The sequence below is a fragment of the Hemiscyllium ocellatum genome, chromosome 8, assembly GCF_020745735.1.
Source record: "Hemiscyllium ocellatum isolate sHemOce1 chromosome 8, sHemOce1.pat.X.cur, whole genome shotgun sequence".
NCBI lineage: Eukaryota > Metazoa > Chordata > Chondrichthyes > Orectolobiformes > Hemiscylliidae > Hemiscyllium > Hemiscyllium ocellatum.
The window spans coordinates 97,851,182-97,873,115 of record NC_083408.1 but is presented as its reverse complement, the minus strand read 5'-3'; positions in this window follow the sequence as shown (position 1 = coordinate 97,873,115).

The following is a 21,934-nucleotide window of genomic DNA, read 5'->3' as shown; positions in this document are numbered from 1 at the left end:
TTACATACTGTATATCCCATAATATAACTTTCTGAAAGAAATCTGGCTAAGTTACATTTGAGTGAATCATTGCTCTCTATTTCCATAGACCTGTTAGGATGTCTGCTCCATTGCTTGACCACTTAATCACCAAAATAATGGATGTTATTTAGTATACTCCCAGGAGAATGCTATAAGGAGGTTGGAAAGTCAGGAGATTGAGAATGCATCGTTTTCCTACTTGAAAATCAAGGATGGAATTTTACCTTGAACTCTTGGAGACCCCAAATGGCTTTGAGAAAGGCAAACCAAGAGGTGATAATTCTGCAGCAGGTAACTTCATTCCTGGTCTACCAAAGCCTGTCCACTATCTACAAGGTAAAGTTAGAAGTGTGAAAGAATATAGTCCACGTGCCTGAATGGTTGCGTTTCCCACAGCAGTTCAAAAAGGCAGACCACTACTAGATTCTCAAGGACAATTAGAGACTAGTAATAAATATTGGTCTAGCCAGTGATGCCCATCCTCCCTGAAGAAATTTTTTTAAAATGTATCCCAATGTTCCCAAATCTCTTTAATAACTTCCCAGAGCTTTAACCATATTTGGAGAAAGTGGGGACTGTAGATGCTGGAGATCAGAGCTGAAAAATGTGTTGCTGGAAAAGCGCAGCAGATCAGGCAGCATCCAAGGAGCACGAGAATCGATGTTTCGGGCATAAGCCCTTCTCCAGGAAGGCTTATGCCCGAAACATCAATTCTCCTGCTCCTTGGATGCTGCCTGACCTGTTGCGCTTTTCCAGCAACACATTTTTCAGCTTTAACCATATTTGTGAGCAAAGACATGATTCTCCAACATGCTGAATCACATCTGCCAAGTTATTTATACAAAGAGGAATAACATCTGCCTCTCTCCATTTTACAAGCACCCTTCCAGTAGTCAGTAATTTCTGAAAGATTTGTCTTTGGATTCCTGCAATTTCCTCACTTGTTTCCTTAAGGATCCTTGGATGGATCTTATCTGGCTCCTGAGGTTTATTTACCTTAAGTTTCCACAGCTGGTTGACAACTCTGCTGGTGGTAAAATTAACATTGTCAGAACTTACCTCTCTAACACCTTCTAGTTTTCCTTCAAGATCAAGTGCAAAACCTGTAACATCCCAAGTAAATACCTCATTAGCTACATCATAAATAAGCCACAGTTTCATTTAGAATCAGAACAATTTCCAGTTTAAATCAGATTCATGTTTCAAAATCAGAAATATTTTACTATTGAACTGGAGAATTGTGATTCCAAATCAAATGTATTTTTGTCAATGAAATAATCTACACTTTTAAGTATGAAACAGAAACAGAGAATTCTGGAGAATCTCAGCAGATCTGACAGAGTCTGTGAAGAGAGAAATAGAGTTACATTTGGGATCGGATGACTCTTCTTCAGAATTTCATTGTAACTTAGATGATTTTCAGTAACAAATCTGGGACATTTGGATTCTGAGTCATGTACAGTTTCATATTAAAATTCATTTGAAATTGAACATATTTTAATTCAAAATTAAAATTCATTAAAATAACACTTTTATGTTATATAAATCTGGTAACTCAGAATTCAATTGACATTCCAAACTATAAAACAATGAGAGTTATAGTTAAAAGGAAATAAACCAAGGTTCTCTTTATTCATCTCTGGACTCTCTCCTCATTAATGTCATTTAAATTCTCATCAATATAGAGAAGGTATTTCCACTTGTGGGAAAATCTAAAAGCAGGGCCTATAAATGTGTGATAATCATTTATAAATCCATTGAGGAATTCAGGAGAAACTTCTTTACACAGCGCACTGTTGTAATGTGGAAATTGTGATCAGTTGGAATAGTTCAGGCAAATTGCATTGATGCATTTAAGAAAAAAAACTAGATCTGTTCATGAGGGAGAATGCAATGAAGGTATATTGATACAGTGAATGGGAATATTATGGATTCATGTGTATGCTGGCATATTTCTGTGGTGTGACTTTGCTCTGTTTTTAAACAGCAATGGCCCCATCTCATTTGTCAGTGGTGATGGTTGAATCCAATCTGAAATCCCTCCAGAGGAGCACCCGTGATTATTCTAGTGATTAACCCTGAGAAATATCGGAAGAAAAGGGAAACTGGATGGTGTGATAGGTTAGCACCTCTACCTTCTGCTCTGAAAATACAGCTTGTATCCATTGTTTTTTTCATCTCTCCCTATGAAACAGTTGGTGATAAATATTCAGAGGTTGCCCTTACTTCAGCACAGATATTACTTTGTTGGCAAGCTCATCTAGCGAAAACATAAGGATGACTGGGAAACATCGCAAGGTACAATAGAAGTTATCCAACTGAGGTTAGGTTTAAGCAACATGTTGAGGAAAAGTAGTGAGTGCTTTATTCTGCATCTAACAATTTAGGTGTTTTGATGTGGACACTGGTTGCCTAGAAAGGTAAGACGTTTATCAAGATTCTCTCAACCAACTGCAATCTTGGACAATATTTCACAATTTCTCTTATTCAGACAAAGTTGGCAGTCACTTTACGCACAATAAAAAAACATATGGCAATGAGACAAAAATGAGCAATTGATTTAAGTTTTTTTTCTGGTTTATTGTTGATTGCTGATGGGTCAGGACACAAAGAAAACCTCATTCTTCAATTAGTTGCATGGGGCCTTTTGAACGCTATCTTAAGCAGCAGAGGCTGATGAAGCCTAAATTTAGAGCCTTATCCAAAGACTGGCCCACTTGATAATGCAAATTCCAGTGGATTGCCAATTTAGATTGGAAAAGTAGTGATTCCATACATCTCTCACTGGAGACAAAAGTGCCACCCAGTGAACTCAGCTAAAACATTCCTTAGGACTGAATTCCCTCACCTAGATAAGCAACACCTTCAGCAATTCAAATAAAATCCATTAATTTAACAAACAACTTACTATTTGCAAGGGCCCAGTAAGCAAAGAAAAGTCTACCAGCCTTGATTCAAGAGATAAACATACAATACAGAAAATTCCTCAGCAAAGATTGAATTCTCAGAGCAGACAGTCCTCAGATACTAGAGTCAAGAGTGTGTTGCTGGGAAAGCACAGCATATCAGGCAGCATCTGAGGAGCAGGAGAATCAATGTTTCCAGCATAAGCCCTTCATCAGGAATGAGGCATGTGGGCTGGGGCTGAGAGATAAATGGGAGGGTTTGGCGGGGGTAGCTGAGAAAGCAATAGATGGATGAAGGTGAGGGAGAAGGTGATAGGTCAGAGAGAGGAGTGATGGACAGGTCTGGAGGGCAGTGCCGAGTTGGAGTTTCTCACAGCTATTGAGTTGATTTACTTGATGTATTATTAATCAAAATCAGAATAACTCTGACATACGTATAAAAGAAAGTTTAAAATTTCCAATTATCTTGGAAAGCAGTAAGTCAAATAGAGGCTTCAGAGATGAGAAATTGGATGAATGGGAAAATAAAGGACTGGAGTTGAGGAATAAAGATTGATGCATTCAGAAAGAATGGAATTGAAGGTCTGGAAACTGAAAGTGGAAATGAGATTGAGGAACCATGGATTGATTATGGGAAAATGAACCGGACGGCTTGAGGATTTATAAATTGAGAAAGAGTAATACAGAAGTGAAGGTAGAAGAACAAATATTGAAGGAGCACAAATTAAAAGGAGAGAATTCAAGTGTGCAAGAGATAAACAAAGGAAGCTGAAGAGGATGGAGTTTTCAAAAAGTCAAGATTGAATGCTCAAAGATTGAGAGAATTTGAAATGTGAGGACAGATATTGAGAAAAAAAGTGAGAGAGAGAGATCATATCAGAGCTGAGTGCAGGGAATGAGGACAATGGATTTGTGAAAGAAATTACTTTTAAAAAACTGGATTTCAAAACATGAACACTGCAAAAATGGCTGTGTCATTGGGTTCGTGATTTTGGGGAAATAAATAAATATGCATTAAAGTAAAATGATCTGTAGATTCAAAATGCAAATAAGACAGTTGATACGAATGTCACTATAATGTTATGTTAACCATTTAGAATGACAGTTACGTTTTAAACACTCCATTGACGAAACTGAAAAGAAAAACTGAAATAGCAGTCGATAAATGGAACCAGGATTTCCTTAGGCTTTTGCAAGTTTAAAATAGGGGGAAATGAAATGCAGCTGTAAAATGGAAACCACTTTGATTTGTTTACATTTTCTCCAGGAATTTACTCCACTCATTTTCCAGGGGTTTCAAATTAATGCAGTCACTGCCAAGAGGAAGGACTGTGATGGATAACTATCGGACACCTCAAAAACCATTCTGAACATTGACCTTTCACTCCAGCTTCACCCAACTTGTAAGGCCTCATGAAATGAATAAGAAATCATTTCTAAAAGCTATCTTGCAAGACAGATGTACTCACTCTAACATGGTAACATATCCCCAGGTACTTCGCAAGAGTAATCAGAAAGAAAAGAAAAGTTGACGCCAAGCTTCAGATGGTGATATCAGGACAGATGATCAAAAGCTTGGTTAAAGAGGTCATTTTTGTGAGCATCTTATGGGACTCTATGACTCTAAATAGAAACGATTACTGAAGTGGAGAAGTTTAAGTTAGATATTTCAGAGGTTGGGGTCTAGAAAATGCACAGGTGCCAAAAGGGCGGGAGATAAAATCAGGGATATGCGAAAGGTGAGAATTGCAAGAGCTCAGAGATAGCCAAGAACTGGAGAATGGCAGAAGATTATGGCTAGATAGAAAGAGGTGACTCCATTAGGAGGACTTAATAAATGACCAAGAAAATTAGAAGTATTTCTGAATTGAGAATCAATTTCGATCAAGGGGCATAGGGAGCAATGGATGAATGGAACTTAGTATGAGTTAAAATAGAGTCATATACATCTGCAGCATGGAAACAGGGCCCTTGGCCCAACTGGTCCATGTTGCCCAAAGTTATGGATGATAGAGTTTTCATTCTGGAAATAGTTAAAAAGAATATAATTTTCCAACAAGATCTGAGATTCACTATTATCTAATTGAAAGGGGCATTAAGAGCAGAGTGAAGTATCTTATAAGAGTCATTTTTGTTCAGCATTGATTGGAAGAGTCTGCATTGGTTACACACAATGACTGAATAATATGAATGTATCTCCCAGCACTTTCAGTGTTACTAACTTAATGTAACTTCTTTTTTATATTTGTCTGCAATTAGCTAGGAAATATATGATATGAAAATCTTCTCAAAGTAGTGTTTTGATATTATTATCTCCACAGTTCCTCCTCCATGAAAACCATCAGGATATAGCAATGTAAGAAACAGGAACAGGACTAGGCCATAGGGTCCATAGAGCCTGATCTACAATTCAATAAGATCTGGGTTGATCTTTTTCTGTCTCAATTCCACTTTCCCTCCCAATCCCCACAACCCTTGCTTTGCTTAGAATCCAAAAATCTACCAATCTCAGTCATGGGTGTACTCAGTAACTAAGCATTCACAGCCTTCTGTGGGAGACAATTTCAAAAGTGCATAATCTAGAAGTGAATAAATCTCTCCTCATCTCAGTCCGAAATGGCTGACACCTTATCCTAATCGAACATAAAATGCTAAGTGACGTCTCCAGGGATGGACAGCTCAAATTATTATGTATAGCTTTGCATTGACTTGCACAGTGAGGTAAAAGTGTTCACCCAGTTTTCTTCTGTCCTCAGACAAAGGTTCATGTGAAAGTCAAGTTTAATAGGCACTGATCATTTGTCATGTTAGATACCTAACAGTGAGTATCGGCAGGCTATTTACCTTTGGGGGGACTTTATGTTTGAGAGTGATTCTGTAGTTATCTGATATCCACTCACAAAGATATGTGAGGGCAGTACTCACTTCACTGGAGATGAAAATCAAGAAAGACATGAAAGACATTTGAATCAATATAAATGTTTTTACAGTTTCACTCAAAGTTAAAATTACCACCATACACTTATTAGCAAGACAGAGTGGATAGTAATGAAGAAGTGACTGTTTTTTAAGCCACAGTGTGATCTATAGGAGGAGATGGTTAAAAGTAGCAAAATAAAAATTTGGAACAGATATCAGGAAGATGTTCTTTGCACAAAGTACAATCAACACTATCAGGCTGTTTTCTAAAATAGATTTCTGATCTGGACATTTAAACACAGATTAGATTTAAACACATTTAGGATCTATGTTAATCTTGAAATGGATTGTGATTTCTGATCTGTTTGATTTTCTGTTAAACCATGCCACTTACCCATTGAACTATCAGGAAATGATATTCTTTCCCAAGAGACAACAGCCATTTGAAAAAATTACATTATGCAAACTATTTCTAAACTTTAGTCTGTTGAATTGCCTCTGTTTTGTTTTTAGTTATCAAACATTCCTGCTCATTTAAGTACACATGATCAAACTCCTATTGTATTTAGTGCTGTTGAATGACAATTACGTCAGGTATTTCAGTGGTTATGTTGATCAAATATCAGCTGCAGCTAACTATGCTCTTTCAAACGATACGTGACACTTTAATCTGTGCTGGAGTAGAGATCCATTCTACTTTGCTTTAGATTTAATTTAATTTGTGCCTAACAAGTCGCGATAGTTCGATCCATTCCATGATTTGTATTTGGCATTTGCTTTACTGTTGCTCATTCCATTGTTGCATCTCATCATTGCTGTAGTATTTTGATTCATGTGCTGTTTTGAGTCTAGGGTTTGTCCTCGTCTCTGGCACCTACTGCAGGATTTTACTGGTCAGGTGTCTGTGTAGCAGGACAAACAGGAAACTTCAATAATGAACCCAGTTAGAGTTAATTCTTTGGATTCGCTGGCATTTTGTCAGGGGTAGAATATCTCCAGACCTCTACAGCATGGGAAGGCTGTCAACTTAATAAACCAAACCAAGCTGGGAAGGCTATTCTGGGTCTGTAGATTGTGAAGGAGCAAATATGACCTTTAGTAGAGTGATATGTGCTACTTGTCAGATGTGGGAGTTTAAAGAGTGTTTAAGGGTTACTGCGGATTATATCTGCAATAAATGTTGTTGCTTGAAAACCTTATCAGATTGAATGGATTATAAGACCATAAAACGTAGGAGTGGAAGTAAGGCCCATCGAGTCCACTCCGCCATTCAATCATGACTGATGAGCATCTCAACTCCACTTACCAGCGTTCTCCCCGTAACCCTTAATTCCTCGAGACAACAAGAATCTATCAATCTCTGCCTTGAAGACATTTAGCATCCCGGGCTCCACTGCACTCCATGGCAATGAATTCCACAGGCCCACTACCCTCTGGCTGAAGAAATATCTCCGCATTTCTGTTCTGAATTGACCCCCTCTAATTCTAAGGCTGTGTCCACAGGTTCTAGTCTCCTCGCCTAATGGAAACAATTTCCTAGTGTCCACCCTTTCCAAGCCATGTATTATCTTGTACGTCTCTATTAAGTCTCCCCTTAATCTTCTAAACTCCAATGAATACAATCCCAGGATCCTCAGCCGTTCCTCATAGACCAACATGTTAGACCTACCATTCCGGGGATCATCCGTGTGAATCTCCGCTGGACACGTTCCAGTGCCAGTATGTCCTTCCTGAGGTGTGGGGACCAAAACTGGACACAGTACTCCAAATGGGGCCTAATCAGAGCTTTATAAAGTCTCAGTAGCACATCTCTGCTTTTATATTCCAACCCTCTTGAGATAAGTGACAACATTGCATTCGCTTTCTTAATCACGGACTCAACCTGCATGCTTACCTTTAGAGAATCCTCGACTAGCACTCCCAGATCCCTTTGTACTTTGGCTTTACTAATTTTCTCACCATTTAGAAAGTAAGGATTGGCTGGAGAGACAATTAGAAGCAATGAGAAATTTGAAACAGCAATAATATGCAATGGATGGTAGTTATAGGAAGGGGGGGAAGTCTCAGATACAGTCACATAGATGGGTTAACTCCAGGAAAGGTAAGAGAGGTAGCAGCTAGTGCAGGAGTATTTTGTGGATATACCCATTTCAAACAAGTATGCTGATTTGGAAAATGTAGGGGGTGATGGATTCTCAGGGAAACGTAGCATGAACAGCCAAGTTTCTGGTATTGAGACTGGCTCTAATGCAACGAGGGGTATGTTGGATTCCAAGAGATCAATTGTGTTAGGGGATTCTCTAGACCAAGGTACAGACAGACGTTTCTGTGGCCAGCAGCAAAAAAATTACAATGGTGTGTTGTTTCCCTGGTGCCAGGATCATGGGTATCTCAGAGAGGGTGCAGAATGTTCTCAAGGGAGAGAGGGGCCAGCAAGAGGTCATTGTCCACATTGGAACCAACGACATAGGAAGGGAAAAGGTTGAGATTCTGAAGGGAGATTACAGAGAGTTAGGCAGGAATTTAAAAAGGAGGTCCGCGAGAGTAGGAACATCTACATTACTCCTGGTGCTACGAGCTAGTGAGGGCAGGAATAGGAGGATAGAGCAGATGAATGCATGGCTGAGGAGCTGGTGTGTGGGAGAAGGATTCACATTTTTGGATCTTTGGAATCTCTTGGGATAAACGTGACCCGTAAAGAAGGATGGATTACACCTAAATTGCAAGGGGACTAATATACTGGCAGGGAGATTTGCTAGAGCTGTTCGGGAAGATTTAAATTAGTAAGGTGGGGGAGTGGGTCCCAAGGAGATAGTGAGGAAAGAAATCAATCTGAAACTGGTACAGTTGAGAACAGAAGCAAGTCAAACAGTCAGGGCAGGCAGGAACAAGGTAGGACAAATAAATTAAACTGCATTTATTTCAATGCAAGGGGCCTAACAGGGAAGGGAAATGAACTCAGGGCATGGTTAGGATCATGGGACTGGGATATCATAGCAATTACAGAAACATGGCTCAAGGATGGGCAGGACTGGCAGCTTAATGTTCCAAGATACAAATGCTATAGGAAGAATTGAAAGGGGGGCAAGAGAGGAGGGGAGGGGGAGCGGCCTTTTTGATAAGGGATAGCATTACAGCTGTGCTGAGGGAGGATATTCCTGGAAATACATCAAGGGAAATTATTTGGGTGGAACTGAGGAATACGAAAGGGATGATCACCTTATTAGGATTGTATTATAGATCCCCTAATAATAAGAGGGAAATTGAGAAATAAACTTCTAAGGAGACGTCAGTTATCTGTAAGAATCATAGGGTGGTTATTGTAGGGGATTTTAACTTTCCAAACATAGACTGGGACTGCCATGGTGTTAAGGATTTAGATGGAGAGGAATTTGTTAAGTGTGAACAAGAAAATTTTCTGATTCAGTATGTGGATGTACTTACTAGAGAAGGTGCAAAACTTGACCTCCGCTTAGGAAATAAGGCAGGGCAGGTGACTGAGGTGTCAGTGGGGGAGCATTTTGGGGCCAGCGACCATAATTCTATTAGATTTAAAATAGTGATGGAAAAGGATAGTCCAGATCTAAAAGTTGAAGTTCTAAATTGGAGAAAGGCCAATTTTGACAGTATTAGGCAAGAACTTTCCAAAGCTAATTGGAGGTAGATGTTCACAGGTAAAGGGACAGCTGGAAAATGGGAAGCCTTCAGAAATGAGATAAAGAAATCCAGACAAAGTATATTCCTGTCAGGGTGAAAGGGAAGGCTGGTAGGTATAGGGAATGCTGGATGACGAAAGAAAATGAGGGTTTGGTTAAGAAAAAGAAGGAAGCATATGTAAGGTATAGACAGGATAGATTGAGTGAATCCTTAGAGTATAAAGGAAGTAGGAGTATACTTAAGAGGGAAATCAGGAGGACATGAGGGGATAGCTTTGGCAAATAGAATTAAGGAGAATCCAAAGGGTTTTTACAAATATATTAAGGACAAAAGGCTAATGAGGGAGAGAATAGAGCCCCTCAAAGATCAAAAAGGCGGCCTATGGTTGGAGCCGCAGAAAATGGGGGACATACTAAATGAATATTTTGCATCAGTATTTACTGTGGAAAAGGATATGGAAGATATAGAATGTAGGGAAATCAATGGTGACACATTGTAAAATGTCCATATCACAGAGGAGGAAGTGTTAGATGTCTTGAAACGCATAAAGGTACCCAAGAGCTTTGTGGGAAGCTAGAGAAGTGATCGCAGGGCCTCTTGCTGAGATATTTGTATCATCGATAGTCACAGGTGAGGTGCCGGGAGACTGGAGGTTGGCTAATGTGGTGCCACTGTTTAAGAAAGGTGGTAAGGACAAGCCAGGGAACTACAGACCAGTGAGCCTGACGTCGGGAGTGGGCAAGTTGTTGGAGGGGGAATCCTGAGGGACAGGGTGTAAAAGTATTTCAAAAGGCAAGGACTGATTAGGGATAGTCAACATGGCTTTGTGTGTGGGAAATCATGTCTCACAAACTTGATTGAGTTTTTTGAAGAAGCAACAAAGAGGATTAATGAAGGCAGAGCAGTAGATGTGATTTATGGACTTCAGTAAGGCGTTCGACAAAGTTCCCCATAGGAGACAGATTAGCAAGGTTAGATCTCATGGAATACAGGGAGAACTAGCCATTTGGACACAGAACTGGCTCAAAGGCAGAAGACAGAGGGTGGTGGTGGAGGGTTGTTTTTCGGACTGGAGGCCTGTGACCAGTGGAGTGCCACAAGGATCGGTGCTGGGTCCTCTACTTTTTGTCATTTACATAAATGATTTGGATGCAAATAAAAGAGGTACAGTTAGTAAGTTTGCAGATGACACCAAAATTGGAGGTGTAGTGGACAGCAAAGAAGGTTACCTCAGATTACAACAGGATCTGGACCACTTGGGCCAATGGGCTGAGAAGTGACAGATGGCATTTAATTGAGATAAATGCAAGGCGTTGCATTTTGGGAAAGCAAATCTTAGCAGGACTTATACACTTAATGGTAAGGTCCTAGGGAGTGTTGTTGAGCAAAGAGACCTTGGAGTACAGGTTCATAGCTCCTTGAAAGTGGAGTCACAGATAGATAGGATAGTGAAGAAGGCGTTTGGTATGCTTTCCTTTATTGGTCAGAGTATTGAATACAGGAGTTGGGAGGTCATGTTGTGGCTGTACAGGACATTGGTTAGGCCACTGTTGGAATATTGAGTGCAATTTTTGTCTCCTTCCTATCGAAAAGATGTTGTGAAACTTGAAAGTGTTCAGAAAAGATTTACAAGGATGTTGCATGGGGTGGAGGATTTGAGCTATAGGGAGAGGCTGAACAAGCTGGGGCTGTTTTCCCTGGAGCGTCAGAGGCTGAGGGATGACCTTATCGAGGTTTATAAAATCATGAAGGGTGTGGATAGGGTAAATAGAGAAAGTCTTTTGCCCAGGGGTTGGGGAGTCTAAAACTGGAGGGCCTAGGTTTAAGGTGAGAGGGGAAAAATTTAAAAGGGACCTAAGGGGCAATGTTTTCACAGACAGTGGTGTCTGTATAGAATGAGCTGCCAGAAGGAGTGGTGAAGGCTGGTAGAATTACAACGTTTAACCAGCATCTGGATGGGTAAATGGATAAGAAGGGTTTACAGCGATATGGGCCAAATGCTGGCAAATGGGACTAGTTGAGGATATCTGGGTGTTACGGACGAGTTGGATGGAAGGTTCTGTTTCTGTGTTGTACAGCCCGGTGACTCTACAACCTCTGATCTTCCTAGGAAGTATGACCATTTTATCTTTATCTTTGGCCTGAAGCAATCCTGAGCTTTCAAACCTGCATCATACAGCCCCATATTTCCCCAGGGCACAGATGAGGTTTTGGAATTGCCAAAATCTGCATTAGGACAACAGGCTGGTCTCTCTGTGAATGAATGTGAGCCAGTACAAGTTTGTGAGGGTCATCTGGTCAAGTTCACAGTAAAATCTTGCGTTTGCTGTGATATAATGATCCATTTCATGTTTTTTAGCTGATGCTTATTGTAACATAGTGGTCAAGTCAATTTTCTCTTGCTGAATTGGACTAATGTTATGCCAATGAAAACCAGATTATCACCCACCAGTGATCTGGAGATCAATTTGCAGGAGTGATTTTCTGGGTCAGCTCACTCATTCATCTAGTGGAATAACCATTGTAATGGATCCCATGCAACACCAGGATAATGTGCTGGAATGCATGTATACTGGAGTGCAGCCAATAAGAAACACACGAGTCTCTGCCTGTGCAATTCAGCAACAGCCTAGCAAGTAAGGGGCAATGCTTGCTTGATTCTCCGACATCTTTATCGTAGGCCTCATTATTTAATTCCGCATACTCTTCAAGGGACATTAACTGCAGGTCCTTCAGCAGCAAACAGCCAAACATAGACAAAAAGGGTCTTTCTTGGAGAAAAGTGTATTAAAACTATTTAAAACTAAAAGTAAAGATTATTTTTCTAGATGTACCACAGAAAGCATCCTATACGGATGCATCACAGCCTGGTATGGCAATTCCTCTGCCCAAGACCACAAGAAATTACAGAGAGTTGTGAACATAGCCCAGTCCACCACGAAAACCAACCTTCTATCCATTGACTCTGTCTATACTTCCTGATGCCTTGGGAAAGCAGCCAACATAACCAAAGGCCTCTTCTACACCAGTAATACTCTCTTTTACCATTGGCAGAATAGGCCAATGTTGCAAGAAGTTTTATGATCTAACAAATGCATGTATGTTAATAGAGCAGATATTGTCCTTTGCCTCACATATCCAGCCTGAGTACTAATGCATTTCTTATTCTCTTAAGGCAGCAGTTAGAATGCTAACCCTTCACAAAGCACAATGATTGAGGAGTATTCTGACTCACTTCAAGCTCCAGCTCCTAAGCCACATGAGACTTCTGCAAACAACAGAAGCAACAAATCATGGCAATAGCTTGTGTGGGTTTCAGAGTTAGGCAGACCCCTAGGCTTTGATGGGAATTCATTGTTTAGCCTAATTTTCTGAAAACTGGAAGAAAGGAAACCCTTACATATAGTGGAAGTGGTAAGATTGGAACTGTTCTCCTTGGAAAGAAGAAGGTCAACAGGTGATCTGATAGAGATATTCAAAATCATGTGATAGAGTGGATAGGAAGAAACTGTTCCATTTGTGAGCCTAATAAAACAGCATCATCCCATACAAACGGATAGTTTATTAAACTATACCCAATCTAAATGGGGAAATATAGTTAAATGTACAGACCAGCTAATATGCTATTAACTGCTGGGATAGATCTGAGTGGCTGAATTGCTGACTCCTATTCTTATATATCAATGCAATTAGTATGCAGATAAGGCAACAAAGTGATTCTAAAAGTCCTGACTAATAGGAAATACAGTGCTTCATTGAAACAGGATAAGGAGCTGAGAACAGAGAAGACAGAGTGGGAGTGGGGAAACTGGAAGCTCAGGGTCAACCACTAGCAGGCTGGACTGTGGTAATCCAACAGTCAGTCACCTAGTCAGGAAAGGATGTGCGCAGTGTGACAATAAAAGAGAACGGCTACATCATTTGATTGAAATACTTGAACCAATTGCACAAAATTAATCTCACTTCAGTTAAGGGGACCACATTACTTTAAGTGACCTGGTGGCTTAACTGATATTGCCACATTGTGAATACTACAGTTCAGTTAGATCCACATTTCTTTTAATGGGCACCTTGACAATCTAAAAGACAGTGATGGAACTACCCAGTGGCAGCCATTTCAAACCCTATCATATATCATTCCCATCTTGAGAGGTATGGGGAGAAGGTTAGGAACATAGAGGCACAGAATTTAGGAACAGGCATTGGCCATTTGGACCTTCGAGCTTGGTCCACCATTCAATATGGTCATGTTGTTCATCCAACTCAGTAGCCTGCTCTCACTTTCACTCCATACCCTTTCATCCCATTTAGCTCAAAAACCAAATCTATCTCCTTCTGAAAAACATTCAGTGATTTGGGCTCAACCACTTTGCATGACAGAGCATTCCTTAGGCTCATGACTCTCGGGGTAAAGTAATTTTGCCTCACTTTGTGTCCTTAATGACTGACCCAGTACCCTTAGACAGTGACCTCTGATACTGGACTCCCTGGTAATCAAAAACATCGTTCCTGCATTTATCCTGTCCAGTCCTGTTAGAATTTGATCTTTCAATGAGACCCCTCCTCATTCTTCTCAACGTCAGTGACCTAAGTGACCTAAACACTTTTCATATTGATTAAGATCAATATAACCTTCATAAAAAGCAACACAATGTTGTCACTGCATGCATTCCAAGGTTGCTGCATATTTGCTGTATTAAAATAATATTTTGAAAAATAAGAGACCCAAGTGTTACTCCATCCTTATTTTCCAATTCTGTGTCAGTCATGACCCAGTTAGCCTATTCCTATTCTGAACTATTCTTTCCCTCAGCCTCAGACCAGTAGCATTCTTCAGTTGTCTTTTCTTTCTATAAACATCAGCTTGGTGACATCTAAGCATCGCTTCTTGATCTCCTTCTTGTTGTCTGCCACTCTTTTCATAACTGGTTATGTCTTGTATTATGAACTGTAGGTCTTCACCTCAGTTCATCAATAATAAATAAAAGCTCAAACTCTTTGATTTTCTTGTTCTTTCATCTTTCATTTTGTGCTTATGAGAGATTTTTCTTATTTGTGAGCAAATATTCAGCTCTTGTTTCTGAATCTCTACATTAATAAGTAGATCATCTGGGCATCCATTAATGAAGGTATTTTAGTCCATTTAGATGATACCCCTGTGTAAATACCTGACCCATTTGTTCTTAAGGTTTGGAGCTATGAAAAATATTGTAATCAGGTTGGAATTATCATGTGTGCTTGTAATCAGCCATGAGTCTCTGAGACTTCTACCTTAGTTTATCTTCCAAGGACCGGGAAAGAGAGACTGAGGAAGATTTCAGGAGATGTCGATTGACTCACCAAAACTGAGATGGGTTTTGCAGCGGACACAGTTTCCAAGTACAGTGAAGCCCCATATGTGACATATGTTTCCCTCCCTCCCTCCTTCTCAAACCAGAAAAATGAGAGAGAGATCAGAGCCCAAGCAACATCTTGACCAGTAAAGGTGGCAGGGACTCTGGGAAAGCTTGTGATGTGTCAAATGTGAGAGGTTTTTGATCCACAAAACATCAGGGACAGTCACACCTGCTTTATGAGCCAGAGGGTAGCAGTCCTTGAACAACATGTGGCTAATTCGGAGAAGTGATTCTCCTCATGACATCAGACTCCTGCTCATCGACTATGCTCCACCTTCAACAGCATCATCCCTTACCAGACTGATCTCAAAACCCTCTGCAACTGGATCCTCAGCTTCCTCACCCACAAACCGGAGTCAGTAAAGATAGACATCTGTACCGCCTCCACAATAACACTCAACACTGAAGCATTCTGAGGATGCATCCTCAGGCCCCTACTATACTCCCTGTGTAACCAAATTCCAAATGAATGCCATCTACAAGTTTGCTGACAACACCAACCTGGTAAGACGGATATCAAACAACAATGAGTCAGAATACAGAAAGGAGATAGAGGGCTTGGTGACATGGTGCAATGATAACAACCTCTCTCTCAATGTCAGCAAAACAAAAGAACTGACTTCAAAAAAAAGAAGAACACACCCCCATCTACATCAACAGAGCGGAGGTTGAGACGGTTGAGAACGTCAAATTCCTAGAAGTAATGGTAACTGACAATCTGTCCTGGACTTTCCATGTAGATGTGATGGTCAAGAAGGCACAACAACGCCTCTTCTACCTCAGGTGGCTCAGGAAATTCAGCATGTCCATAAGGACCCTCACCAACTTGTACAGAAAGCATTCCATCTGAATGCATAACAGCCTTGTACCAGGACCTGCTCAGCCCAGGACCGTAAGAAACTACAGAAGATTGTGTGCACAGCCCAGACCATCATGGAAGCCAACCTCCCATCCACGGACTCCATTCACATGTCCTGTTGCCATCGAAAGGCTGCCAATATCATCAAAGACCCATCCCACCCCAGTAATGCTCTCCTGCAATCTCTTCTATCAGGTAGAAGATACAGAAGCAACTGTGGAGGAAACCAGAGCAACCAGAGGAACCCCACTCAGACACAGGGAGAAAACACAAAATCGAAACAGTCACTCGAGGGTGGAATCCAATGCTGACTATCACAATGCAGCAATGCTAACCATCACATAATATTGGTGAAGGATAGAGTGGGGCCCATAGGAACAAGCAGAGTAAGTTGCTCACTAAAGCAAAGAATATGGCAGAGACACTAAATTGATACTTTGCTTCTGTCGTTACCAACTGAGAAGTTGGTGATAATGGCCCAATTGAAAATGTGGGTACTGAGAAAACCGAGCAGTATAGTAATAGATCAATCAATAAAGTGTGGAGCTGGGAAAAAGCACAGCAGGTCAAGCAGCACCAGAAGAGCAGGGTCGATATTACAGCTCAGAATGTTTAATCAGGACTGAGGGAGGGGGAAGTGGCTGAGTAATAAATAGAGGGGGTGGGGATGGGGCTTGGGGGAAAGGTAGGTGGGATGGCAATAGGTTGCTGCAGATAGGAGGTGATTGCTGCTTGACCTGGTGTGCTTTTTCCAGGCAGGCAAAAGTGAGTACCGCAGGTGCTGGAAATCAGAGTCTAGATTAGAGTGGTACTGGTTCCTGATGAAGGGCTCGTGCCTGAAACATTGATTTTCCTGCTCCTCAGATGCTGCCTGACCTGCTGTGCTTTTTCAGCACCACTCTAATCGAGACTGTGCTTTTTCCAGCTCAACACTTTATCGACTTAGACTTTCCAGCATCGGCAATCTTCCAATCTCCTCATAATAGATGAGAAGGAGTGCTAAAGAGGCTGCCAGCGCTCCAAGTAGAGAGGTCAGCAGGTCAGGATGGAATGCATTCTAGATTGCTGAGAGAGGTAAAGGATCGAATTGTGGGGCCGTTGATAGGTATTTTCCAAGCATCTCTGAACGCTGGTTGAGTCCTGAGGGACTGGAGGATTGTGATGTGACATCATTGTTTCAGAATGGGGCAAAGGATAACCCAGGAAACTATAAACCCGGCAACTTGGTGTCAATAGTGGGAAAACTGATGAAGTCCATAATACAAGTAAATACATTCTTCGAGAAACATAAGAGATATAGATTGTAAAAGCAAAGAAGTAATGCTACAAATCATTGGTCAGATCACATTTGGAATATTGTGTTCAGTATGGACACATTATTTTAGGAAGGATGCTGGAGAGAGTGCAAAGGATTTACTGGAATGATACCAGGAATAAGGATTTTAGATGCAAGGAAAGATTAGAGAGATTAGATTAGAATTGGGCTTTATTCTCTTTGGAGCAAAGAAGATGAAGAGGTGGCGTTATTGAGGTGTACAAAATCATGATCAATTTGAAAGAGAAAAGAAGGATAATTTGTTTCCACTAGTTGGAATGTCTGTAACTAGGGGTCACAATTTCAATATTGTCAGCAAGAGGGCTGGGAGCGGGTTAAGGAGAAACTTCTTTACACAGAGAGTAGTCAGGATTTGGAATGCGTAGTCTGGGAGTATGGTGCAGGTGGATTCCAAAGAAGGTTTCAAAAGAGAGCTGGATATATATTTGAAAATACATTTTTCAAGTATTTTGATGAATTTAGAGGGCTACGGCAGTAGGGCCGCAGAATGGGACAATCTGTATAAGTCTACCAGAAGGTGGGACAGACATGATGGGTTAGAGTGATGAAACTCTAGTAAAATGATAGTATGGTTCTATGAGACAGATGTATGAACAGAGATTGAAGAAGTTTGAGCTGTTTTTCTTCTTGGAAAAGGGAAGAATGTGATTGAAGTATTCACAATCATTAGATCGGAAGAAACTGTGAGCACTCATAAAAGGGTTGAGAAGTAGAGATCTCAGTTTTAAAATAATTGGTAAAAGAAACAAAATGACACGAGAGGAACCTTTTCTTCACACAATGAGTGGTTAAGAATTGCATAAGGATGTGGAAACTGGTTCAATTGAAGAATTCAGAAGAAAATCAGACTGTTCCCTGAGAAAGAACAATGTGCAGAACTATGAAAGCAGAAGTCACACAACACCAGCTTATAGTCCAATGAGTTTATTTAAAATTACAAGCTTTCAGAGCACTATTCCTTCATCAGATGAAGAATGAGCAGCCCTATGAAAGCTTGTCATTTCAATTAAACTTGTTGGACTATAACCTGGTGTCGTGTGACTTCTGCCCTTGTCCATCCCAGTCCTACACTGGCACCTCCACATCAGAATTACGGTGAGGGAGTTACACTGAGTGAATTACTTGTTCAGAGAACTGGTGCAGGTACAATGGGCGGTCTAGTGATTGGAATGAGGTCAAACAGATGGACCTCATAGAGTATGAGTCCCCAGATTGGGGCAGTTAATTTGGTTCGATTAGGGAGCCCTGGCTGACAGATATAAACAGGAGTGTCAGAGATTCTGTTCTCTCTGAGACGTGACTCTGAGGAAGCTGGAACAGTGTCAAGAACAATGCACGTGTTAGTAAAGGGTCACTTGGTGATGATGTAGTGGCCTTTGTGGAGTTATTTCAGTCTGAATGGCCTCCTTTTGTGCTTCATTGATGGAAGGAGTAAAGTTAAATGCTGCAGATGCTGGGAATCAGAAAGAAGAGCAGAAAATCATCAGGCACCATTTGTGAAGCATGGAACAGAGATCAGATTCAAATGATGTCATTACCTTGATTGGTACTAGGGAGGTCCTTATTGCCCAGTAATACTTCTAACTCATTAACTCGTAGTGGCCTTTAATGATGAGCACAGAATTTGTACTGAGTTTAAAAAATGTATTTTTCTGGGGTCAAGTTCATGTCATACAAACATCACCTTTATTTCATGGTAAGTATTAGCAAAATATGTTCCAGATGTGACTTTCACCAGGAGAATCGTACTTTCATTACAAAAAACATCAAAGCTAAAATGATTAAACTATGAGCACAGGTGGGAAGAATGATGCTTCTATCACTTTGAATTTAGATGATCAGGGTTCATTGAGTTCAGATGTTCAAGAAGAGTTAAGGATTTCTTAGATTTGAAAAAAAATTTCTACTGGATGGAAGAGTCCAGAAGAGGGGTGGAGTTTTGTTTGGGGTGGTGGGGGAGTTGGGGGAGGCTCACCATCCCAGCTTCACATTGCAGCTCAAACACATTTTATTATTACAAAAGCACATGTTTACATTTTTGAGCCAGAGATTAATCAGACGTTTGTTAAGCAAAGGTGTTAAGGGCATGTGAATCAGGATGTATGGAAGGATAGACCATGATTTCAAATGAATGTTGCAACAAGCTCAAGGACGTGAAAAGCATCCTCCTGGTTCCATGAGGCAGAATGGCCTAAGACAGCCATTCTGTTTTGCACATTGGGGCCTAAATTTTGCAGTCCCTTTTTGCAACCAACAAGAGCCAGGAATTCAAGAAAAGTGACCAATGAATGTGTAGGCAGAAACCCCATCTCCTTGTCCGTTTCTGGTTATTTTTAGGGTTGCTGGAAAGGGATAAAAGTCAGGAGCTCCACAATCTGCTATTCAGATGTTGCTGCCATCATTCTCAGAGTGAACATTTGAGGACGTCTGTAACTTTCAGCACAGGAGACTTTTTGAAAATATTTGTCCAACGTGAGGCATTCAACAGCATGCTTTATAAAATATATTGCACAAGGTCAGAACTCACAGTACTTGAGACAATGTAGTTGCATGGACTGAGGATTGGTTAACACACAGAAGACAGTGAGTTGAGATTAATGGTATGACATAACTAGTGTAGTGCCACAATGATCAGTCCTAAGCCTCAATTTATTTACTATCTATGTGAATAATTTAGAATAGGGCAAAAGTGTATTGCATCCAAATTGCTGATGACATTAAAATAACTGTGACTGCATATTGTGATAAGGACTTAAGGCATCAGTAATGGGATAGTCATAGGTCGAATGAATGGATAAAGACCTGGCAGGTGGAGTTTAATGCAGTGAAGTGTGAGGTCATGCACTTTGGTCAGAAGAATCAAAGGCAATCTATTATTTAAGTTGAGAGCAATTGCAAAAAAAAGCATATCACAGAGGGAACTGGTGCGTCAGACACAAAAGGGTAATATGTTCATGCAGCAAGTAATTAAGAACTTTCAATACTAGGGATTAGAAGTTTTAAAAATATGTAAGTTCTGAATTCAGTATTTAAATAAGCGTATATTCACATTGGAGCTGAAAATGTGTTGCTGGTTAAAGCACAGCAGGTTAGGCAGCATCTCAGGAATAGGGAATTCGACGTTTCGAGCATAAGCCCTTCATCAGGAATGAGAGAGAGTAGCCAAGCAGGCTAAGATAAAAGGTAGGGAGGAGGGACTTGGGGGAGGGGCGATGGAGGTGGGATAGGTGGAAGGAGGTCAAGGTGAGGGTGATAGGCCGGAGTGGGGTGGGGGCGGAGAGGTCAGTAAGGAGATTGCAGGTTAGGAGGGCGGTGCTGAGTTGAGGGAACCGACTGAGACAAGGCGGGGGGAGGGGAAATGAGGAAACTGGAGAAATCTGAATTCATACCTTGTGGTTGGAGGGTACCCAGGCGGAAGATGAGGCGCTCCTCCTCCAGCCGTCGTGTTGTTATGTTCTGCCGGTGGAGGAGTCCAAGGACCTGCATGTCTTCGGTGGAGTGGGAGGGAGAGTTAAAGTGTTGAGCCACGGGGTGGTTGGGTTGGTTGGTCCAGGCGGCCCAGAGGTGTTCTCTGAAGCGTTCCACAAGTAAGCGGCCTGTCTCCCCAATATAGAGGAGGCCACATCGGGTGCAGCGGATTCAATAGATGATGTGTGTGGAGGTACAGGTGAACTTGTGGCGGATATGGAAGGATCCCTTGGGGCCTTGGAGGGAAGTGAGTGTGGAGGTGTGGGCGCAAGTTTTACATTTCCTGCGGTTGCAGGGGAAGGTGCCGGGGGTGGAGGTTGGGTTGGTGGGGGGTGTGGATCTGACGAGGGAGTCACGAAGGGAGTGGTCCTTGCGGAATGCTGATAGGGGAGGGGAGGGAAATATCCTTGCGGAACGCTGATAGGGGAGGGGAGGGAAATATCCTTGCGGAACGCTGATAGGGGAGGGGAGGGAAATACTTTGCGGAACGCTGATAGGGGAGGGGAGGGAAATACCTTGCGGAACGCTGATAGGGGAGGGGAGGGATATTGGAGGCAGGTCAAAAGAAATTCACTAGAATCCTAGGAGGAAAGGATTGACTTATCAAGAACAGCTAAATACGTTATACCGTTATTCAGTATAGTGTTCAGAAGAATAAATGGCGATCTTATTAAAACTTCTATTAAAATTCTGAGGGGGCTTGACAAGATGGATGCTAAGAAGATGTTCCTATTATTCGGGGTATCTCAAACTAGGGAAAATAGTTACAAAAGGGATTCGAGGGATTGAGTTCTGGAGCAGCAATATTATGTTGCAACTATACAAAACGTTGGTGAGGCCACACTTGGAATATAGTGTACAGTTCTGGTCTCCATATTTCAGGAAGGATGTGGAAGCATTGGAAAAGGTGCAGAGGAGATTTACCAGGATGTTGCCTGATCTGCACGGAAGGTCTTATGAGGAAAGGCTGGGAGACTTGGGTCTGTTCTCAATGAAAAGAAGGCCAAGGAGGGATTTGATAGAGACATACAAGATGATCAGAAGATTAAATAGGGTAGACAGTGAAAGTCTTTTTCTTAGGATGATGACGTCAGCTTGTACGAAGGGGCATAATTACAAATTGAACGATGATAGATTTAAGACAGATGTCAGAGGCAGGTTCTTTACGCCAAGAATGATAAGGGCGTGGAATGCCCTACCTGCTAATGTAGTCAAAGCAGCCAAATTATACAATCCTTAGATAAGTACATGGATGATTTTGGGATAGTGTAGGAGGACGAGCTGAGAATAGTTCACAGGTCAGCGCAACATTGAAGGCAGAAGGGCCTGTTCTGCGTTGTATTGTTCTATGTTCTACGTTATAAAAGAAAGG